The sequence below is a fragment of the Garra rufa genome, chromosome 15, assembly GCF_049309525.1.
Source record: "Garra rufa chromosome 15, GarRuf1.0, whole genome shotgun sequence".
Lineage (NCBI taxonomy): Eukaryota > Metazoa > Chordata > Actinopteri > Cypriniformes > Cyprinidae > Garra > Garra rufa.
Genome location: NC_133375.1, coordinates 3937312 through 3946702, shown reverse-complemented (window position 1 = coordinate 3946702; position 9391 = coordinate 3937312).

Genomic DNA, 9391 nt, shown 5'->3' with positions numbered 1-9391 from the left:
AACAGTTTTAATTAAGCAATAATGCCGCTTTCCAGGCAACCCGTTACTCGTGTTTTTCCAACCTTCTACCCGTGAAGGTACACCCGAACGGCAGTCAAACCCGTGACTTCCCACTCGTGAACTCGTACTAGATCGATGTACAGTAGTGGCCAAAAGTTTTGAGAATTACATAAAGATTGGAAATTGGAAAAGTTGCTGCTTAAGTTTTTATAATAGCAATTTGCATATACAGAATGTTATGAAGAGTGATCAGATGAATTGCATAGTCCTTCTTTGCCATGAAAATTAACTTAATCCCGAAAAAAACTTTCCACTGCATTTCATTGCTGTCATTAAAGGACCTGCTGAGATCATTTCAGTAATCGTCTTGTTAACTCAGGTGAGAATGTTGACGAGCACAAGGCTGGAGATCATTATGTCAGGCTGATTGGGTTAGAATGGCAGACTTGACATGTTAAAAAGAGGGTGATGCTTGAAATCATTGTTCTTCCATTGTTAACCATGGTGACCTGCAAAGAAACGCATGCAGCCATCATTGCGCATAAAAATGGCTTCACAGGCAAGGGATATTGTGGCTACTAAGATTGCACCTAAATCAACAATTTATAGGATCATCAAGAACTTCAAGGAAAGAGGTTCAATTCTTGTTAAGAAGGCTTCAGGGCATCCAAGAAAGTCCAGCAAGCACCAGGATCGTCTCCTAAAGAGGATTCAGCTGCGGGATCGGAGTGCCACCAGTGCAGAGCTTGCTCAGGAATGGCAGCAGGCAGGTGTGAGCGCATCTGAACGCACAGTGAGGCCAAGACTTTTGGAAGATGGCCTGGTGTCAAGAAGGGCAGCAAAGAAGCCACTTCTCTCCAAAAAAAAACATCAGGGACAGATTGATCTTCTGCTAAATGTATGGCGAATGGACTGCTGAGGACTGGGGCAATGTCATATTCTCCGATGAAGCCTCTTTCCGATTGTTTGGGGCATCTGGAAAAAGGCTTGTCCGGAGAAGAAAAGGTGAGCGCTGCCATCAGTCCTGTGTCATGCCAACAGTAAAGCATCCTGAGACCATTCATGTGTGGGGTTGCTTCTCATCCAAGGGAGTGGGCTCACTCACAATTTTGCCCAAAAACACAGCCATGAATAAAGAATGGTACCAAAACACCCTCCAACAGCAACTTCTTCCAACAATCCAACAACAGTTTGGTGAAGAACAATGCATTTTCCAGCACGATGGAGCACCGTGCCATAAGGCAAAAGTGATAACTAAGTGGCTCGGGGACCAAAACGTTGAAATTTTGGGTCCATGGCCTGGAAACTCCCCAGATCTTAATCCCATTGAGAACTTGTGGTCAATCCTCAAGAGGCGGGTGGACAAACAAAAACCCACTAATTCTGACAAACTCCAAGAAGTGATTATGAAAGAATGGGTTGCTATCAGTCAGGATTTGGCCCAGAAGTTGATTGAGAGCATGCCCAGTCGAAATGCAGAGGTCCTGAAAAAGAAGGGCCAACACTGCAAATACTGACTCTTTGCATAAATGTCATGTAATTGTCGATAAAAGCCTTTGAAACGTATGAAGTGCTTGTAATTATATTTCAGTACATCACAGAAACAACTGAAACAAAGATCTAAAAGCAGTTGAGCAGCAAACTTTGTGAAAACTAATATTTGTGTCATTCTCAACTTTTGGCCATGACTGTATATACTCCCAGTTCCGAGTTCTGACGTGACATAGCCCACGAAACCACAATGTCAGCACCTGCGGGTGTGGTGTTTATGCAAGTGGTACACAGTGAAAAAATAGACTTTATGACTATGTAACGTTGCAAACAAATGAATAATAATGTAATAATTATAAATGCGCTCAGGCAGTTTGGGGTGATTTGCCTGGAATGCTACAAAGTCATGAGTCGTGATTTGAAGTTGTGATTTACGAGCTCAAAAACCTGCCTGGAACGCAGCATAAGGTACGAGAGGCCGTGCTGTATCGTGAATAGATCGCGGAGTGCCTGCAACCCCTTCAGCCGTAATTTATTCACAATACAGCACGGCCTCAAGAACCTTATTGCTTTTATAAAACGGTTACCACACAATAAAAATATTAAAGTCAAAAATATACATTAATTTATATATATTAGGTTGTACGTTTTCATAAAGTAAAATCATTAACTGCCTTCCGCTGTAAAAAGTAGTCCCTAACTGCTACAGCTGTGTTTACGTTGTTAAGGGTGGTTGCTAAGGGGGCTCAATGATACACAAAACCATTGAGTGAAGCAGTCACAGCAGTGCCATATCATGAATACGACACAGCTGCTGACCAATCAGAATTGAGGAATGGAACTAACCATTTTATAATGTTTTACTTTGTGGTTATAGCTTTTAAGAGTATATTACCTCTTCCATAGTTATAACGTATAAGTCTCATATCTTGCCATGTTTCTCATGTCACTTTACTTAAAGCATACAAAGACCACTTATAAGTAGTAATAATAATAATATTTCCCAAAGAGCCATAAGATCAGGTATTAGATGAGATAAATGTGTAATATGACACATTTGCATTATCAGTTTGATTGTTTTGATGGTACCCTTTAGACAGCTTTTGATAAGTAACTCTGCAACTCCATGTCATCTAGAAGTAATTATTATTAGTAGTATGCTAAAAATATACTAACACTGTATTTTGATCGTTCCCTAAAAGAAAAACTGATTATAAGTAATTTTGCAAGTATGTAAACCTTCTACCTAGCCTAACCTTAACCTAAGTCTACTAATACTCTAGGGAATGAATGTTAGTTGACATGTAGTTGAAAAGTTGCTTATAGTCAATAGACTAAGGGGACCATCAAAATAAAACATAATATAAATGTGAAAAATAAATGTAATATGATATATATAATAATAATAATCTAATATGACTAAAATAATAATCTAAAAATGTTGTTTTAAACTGTTTTAAATTGTAAAGTACATCTGTGAATTGTACAGAAAGGTCAAATTAATGTAACATTAATATTATTAATAAATTATTAATTATATTAATAAAAAGTGTTTTTAAGTACATCTGTGAAGTGAACAAAAGTGTAAAATTAATGGAAAGTTTTAAGTTTTTTAAAAAGTACATATGTGTAAAACAGTAAATTAATAAGTGTTAAGAATAATAACAATCATGTAATAAATGCACAATATTAAATAAATGTGTGTATGTATATATATATATATATATATATATATATGAACATCTGAGATATGTACAAAAATGCTAAATTTTAAACAAATAAATAACTGTATTTATAATAATAATAATAAATAATAATTTTTTTTTTGAAGTACATCTGAGAAGTGTACAAAAATGCACAATTTTAAGCCTACATAAATAAATAAATAAAATCAATATATCAAGCATACATCACTTTTTTTCCTATAATGAAAAACTGTGTCAAAACAGAACTCAAGATGGAAACTTTCGACTTGAGACACCTCCAAAACAAAACATCTGTGTCAGCTTTCTTTATGCAAAAAGCAATTTCAAGTGCACAATTATTTCTCTACAATTGTGAGAAATACAGCCTAGATTCTTCACCAAGAGTAACTAGATAAAAAAGTTTGTCGAGACAAACTTTAAGTTGGCTTGAGAAAGCTTTGCCTTAAAGTTTAAAGAAGTTTTGAAAGCTTTAAAAAGTAGTAAAAGTTTAAAAAGAGTTCAAGTCTGAAATAGTTTAAAGTTTTTAGCAGTTTTAAAGATTGAAGAAAGCTGTAGCAATGAAAATCACCAATTTGCTTAAAAACTGCAAATGAATGTTATTAATGTTTTTTATATATATATAATTTACTGTAAAAAATGATCAATTCAATGCATCCTTAAATTAATTTTGTAAAAATTGTAATGACCCCATACATTTGAATTGCTATAAATATAATAACAGTCCTATTATAAACACAAAATACTAATAACAATCAATTTTAATATTCATTGAGGACAATTAGACTATGATTTATTTGATGGGGGGCGGTGAGGGACCTGAATAATGGGTAGGGGGGCGCTGGGCCAAAAAAGGTTGAGAACCACTGCACTAAATGATGATGTTATATACATTAAGCTTACTGATATTTTAAATATTATTGTGGGTTTCAGTAGAAAAATGATCTTAGTAAACATCTAAGATTTGAATACTTAATGTGTTTTATGGTTGTGGGACAGCAGTTTGCACCAATTCTGTAGAATGGCCCATATGCATCTACTTTAATACTAAAAAAATGTTAGTTTGTAATAAATGTGGTTCATGTCTTTTTGGTTTTTCATGAAGTGCTTTTTTAGAATAGTGAAAAGAAAACATCCACAATAGCACTTTTATCTATTTGTGTCAATAGATTTCAATTTCCAATACATATCATTTTAAAGGCTGTTTTCTCAAATTGATTTTTTTCAATGGATGTTCAAGGTTCTTCCCAAAACCTTTAATGCCAATAAAGGACATTTATTTTTAAGAGTGTTACACACATGCCATCTGTAGATTTGGTCAGATGCATCTGTGAGAGTGTGATAGTTTAGGTGTGTCTTTTCTCAGAATGGATCTTAAGTTCAACAGTGTTCACTTTATCAAGCAACATCTGCTCACATAACTACATATGATACAGAGAATCTGGTTTTGACCAGATGTCCTTCTAACTCCACCTTTCATGCACACGAAACATCAAGACGGCAGTAGCATTCATGCTTTTACATTGAGAATAAGTTCAGAGATAAACGAAATGAGTTAGCATACTTTTAAAAAGAGTACTTATTATGTGTCACGATGTAGGCAGGAACACACGAACAACGACGTAGTAAAAGACGAATATTTAATCAATCCAACGGAATACAAGCAGACACAGGAACAGCAGGGTAAGACATCCATATAACAAAGACCGACAAGAGTACAGGGGAAAACACACACCTTAAATACACAGACTGATTACACATCCAGGTGGAGACAATGAAGGAGGAACCAAACACACACACTGAACTGCGGGGGAGAATGGGAGAAACCAACATGAAAGTCCGGGGATGTGACATTACCTCCCCCTCCCGGAAGGCGTGTCCTCACGCCGACAAACAGGAAACAACAAACAGTCTTAGGAGGGGGTTTCGGCGGAGGACGGACTCCCGGGAGGAGGGCACAAGATGGAGTCCAGGGTGGTGACGGAGGGAGGAGCCAAGGATGTGACAGGAATGGGCTGGAGCAGGAGGAGCCAGGTGGGACCCAGAACGCAGCCAAGATGTATTCCCACGGTGGAGCCGATGGAGGGAGGAGCCATGGTGGAGGAAGGGCTGACGACTCCAAGGGGCCGACCGACGGAGGCGGAGCAGGTGGTGGGAGAGCCCGAGGCGGAGACGGAAAGCCGATGATCTTGGCTCTGGCGACCAAGGCGGAGATGGAGATCCGGAGATCCGCGGCGGAGCCGGAGCGACAGAGGACCGAGGCTGTGCCCGCGGGAGGGAGGAGGTCCACAGAGCCGGTGGGACTGCGCGACGAGGCACAGCCGGAGGAGTAGAGTCCAGAGGCGAAGGTGGGGCGACGACTGACCAGGGCGGAGCCGGAGGGACGATGGTGCCTGGTGGAGCTGGTGGATCGACGGGCGACGGCGGAGACGAGGGAGCAAAGAGCCGGGGTGGAGCCGCAGGGTCGGAGGGCCGAGGCGGAGTCCAGGACTCTGAGGCTGGAGGCGATGGTGAGGGATCCTCCAGCCATGACACCGATGGAGACTGGCAGACCCGCGGCGAACCCACCGCACAGATGGTGGACTGAGGGTGAGCAAGGGGACAGACAGTCGACAACGGGGATTCAGGAAGGCTGGGCGGAACCAGCGGAGATTCAGGACTAGGCAGAAGAGGGAGGGTGGGTGGGAAGTCCAGGCAGATAGGTATTTCCATGACACAGTCAATTACATCCCCAAAATCTTGTTCCAGCTCACCCTCAGTGATAGTGCAGTGGGCGGGGCTCTCTACCGCACTCTTGCTCCACGAAGCACTCCACCGTCGCAGATGTAATAGTCGGCTCACGCACCTGATCAGCAGTTTTGGCCCCGTCGGCACTCCATACTGCTGTCGCTCCGGGCTCGGGCTTCCCGTCTCTGATGGGCTCACAATCCGCGGGTCGGGGTGGCTGGCTGGGCTCTGGGTCTGGAGTGGCACTGGCGAGATTCTCCTGGGAACGGGTGGGAAACGAGGGTTTGTTTCTCGCCAGTGTCCACTCCATAAACGCGGCGAAGTCCGCTCGAGGGCCGTTCTCGGACGACGACGCTCTGCATGACGCATTGAGACTTGCGTCATAGAATGCACAGAGCGCGTCGTCCGGGTAGCTGGTGGTTTGAGCTACGAGCTGGAACATTAACGTGTATCCCTCGAGCGGTAATTCCCCCTGCTTCAGCCGTAGCAGGATGAACTCTGGACGTAAAAAGGAATCCATGGGGAAACACAACGGAAACAAAAAGGACTGGAAAAAACAAACGGGAAACAAAACGGAGGTGAACACGCAAAATAACTGTTTCGGTCGGTCTTTCTGTCACGATGTAGGCAGGAACACACGAACAATGGCGTAGTAAAAGACGAATATTTAATAAATCCAACGGAATACAAGCAGACACAGGAACAGCAGGGTAAGACATCCATATAACATCAAAGACCGACAAGAGTACAGGGGAAAACACACACCTTAAATACACAGACTGATTACACATCCAGGTGGAGACAATGAAGGAGGAACCAAACACACACTGAACTGCGGGGGAGAATGGGAGAAACCAACATGAAAGTCCGGGGATGTGACATTATGGAAGTTAATAGAATATACTTAGAGGAATAGTTGACCCAAAAATGAAAATTCTGTCATTAATTACACACCCTCATGTTGTGTCAAACCCGTAAGACCTTTGTTCATCTCAGAACACCAATTAAGATATTTTTGATGAAATCCAAGAGCCTGCATGGACAGCAATACAACTGACACATTCAAGGCCCGGAAAGGTAGTGAAGACATTGTTAAAATAGTCCATGTGACATCAGTGGTTCAACCATAATGTTATAAAGCTATGAGAATAGTTTTTTTGTGTGCAAAGAAAACAAAAACAACATTTTTTTCTCATCCGTGTCAGTCTTCACTGTGCGTTCATGATAGTACCATGTGTTTTTTTTTTTTTTTCAAATGTATACTTTTTAAATTTGAACAACACTGTAAGTGCACATTAAACATGATTAGTAGCAGGGCCTAATGCTTTTCTACCCCAGTGACGTATCAAATTGTGAGTTAAATAACATTGTTGAGCTGTCACATAACTTCTACCATTGCATGAGTTTCATTCATTCCTATCACAGCCCATGTGAGCAGATCATATGATTCAGCCATTGCCTGAGAGAGAAATCATGAACCAAACAAGCAGGGCATTTGAGCCCTGAGACACAGCGTATCAAACCAGTTTCACACACTCCCTCCAACACAGAACAAACTCAGTTGGATGTACAGTCAAGCCCGAAATTATTCATACCTCTGGCAAATTCTGGCTTAAAGATACTTTTATTCAACCAGCAAGTTTTTTGACCGGAAATGACACAGGCTTCTCCCAAAAGATAATAAGACGATGAGAGGCATGATTGTGAACAAAAAATAAATAAATAAATAATTCTCAGCTTTTATTTACATTTGAACAAAAAGTGGCATGTCCAAAATTATTCATACCCGTTGCAAACTGTCACATTCTATGGGAAAATCCAAAGTTCTATACCATTCCAAATAGTCCAAGCTGTTCTAAAGCATCCTAATTACCCTGATTCATCTGGAACAGCTGTTTTAATCAACTCAACAAGTAAAAAACAGAAGCTCTCTGCTGTTGGTTTGTGGACAGTCATGGCTAAGACAAAGGAGCTCACTGAGGACCTGCGGCTGTGCATTGTGGCTGCTCAAAAGTCAAGAAAGGGCTATAAGACCAAATCTAAATGTTTTGAAGTTCCAGTGGCTACAGTGCAAAGTATTATTAAAAAATACAAGACGTTCCTAAATATCTCAGAGGACATGATCGGAAGCCCAAAAGTGACACCTGGACTGGCCAGAGGGATAGTGAGAGAGGTAAAAAAGAATCCAAGGATCACCACCAAGGCCATCCTGATGAATCTGGGCTCTGCTGGTGCCAACATCTCAAGGCAGACAGTCCAACAGACACTGAACACTGCTGGGTTCCACAAACACAGACCAAGAAGGACACCACTTCTCCAGATAAGGAACACAAAAGCCCGCTTGGCCTTTTCAAATGCTCATCTGGACAAAGAAGAAGACTTCTGGTCTTCTGTTTTATGGTCAGATGAAACAAAAATTGAATTGTTTGGCCACAATGATGTAGCCTTCATTTGGCGTAAAAAAGGAGAAGCCTTCAGCCCTAAGAACACCATCCCTACTGTCAAACATGGTGGTGGGAACCTAATGTTTTCGGGGTGTTTTTCAGCCGGTGGACCTGGGAACCTAATCACAGTAAACGGCACCATGAAAAAGGAGCAATACATCAAAATTCTCAACAACAACATCAGGCAGTCTGCAGAGAAACTTGGCTTTGGGCACCAGTGGACATTTCAGCACGACAACGACCCAAAACACACAGCAAAAGTAATTAAGAATCTGTGGAGCGAGCTAAAGATCAGGGTGATGGCAAGGAGACCCTTCAACCTGAAAGAGTTGGAGCTCATCGCTAAAGATGAATGGGCAAAAATACTATTGGAGACAAGCGCTGCTCAGCAATTATAGGACGCATTTGACTGCTGTAATAGCCAAAAAAAGGCTTTTTTATTAATTATTGAGAAGGGTATGAATAATTTTGGACATGCCACTTTTTGTTCAAATGTAAATATAAGATGAGTAATATTTTTTTTCCACAATGATGCCTCTTGTACATTGTCTTATTATCTTTTGGGAGAAGCCTGTGTCATTTCCGGTCAAAAAACCCCCCCCAAAACTTGCTGGTTGAATAAAAGTAACTTTAAAGAAACATTCCACTTTTTTGTGAAATAGGCATTCTCCAACTCTGCCCTGTGCATATAGCAACACTTCTGTTTTTGAATAGACTCATTGGATAATTATTCATGAGGCTCTGTAGCATTCTGTGTATCTTGTATCCACCAAGAAGCTTGCATTTCTTTTAGTATGGGTGCCAGGCAGCATGTATTTTGGTGCCAAGCTTAATGACTCTGTAGAATATCTCTGTAATGAGGAGCAAAAGGGCGGCACCAGAAACGCCTGCGCTGAGATGGTTTCACATGATTATGATAATAACTTTAGTTTCAGACACACTCTCTTTATTCACAATTACTTTGAAGTGTCATCCTTACTAAATGCTTAACAGTTTAGGAAGTGCAAAGAAGTTGGGGGAAGGTAT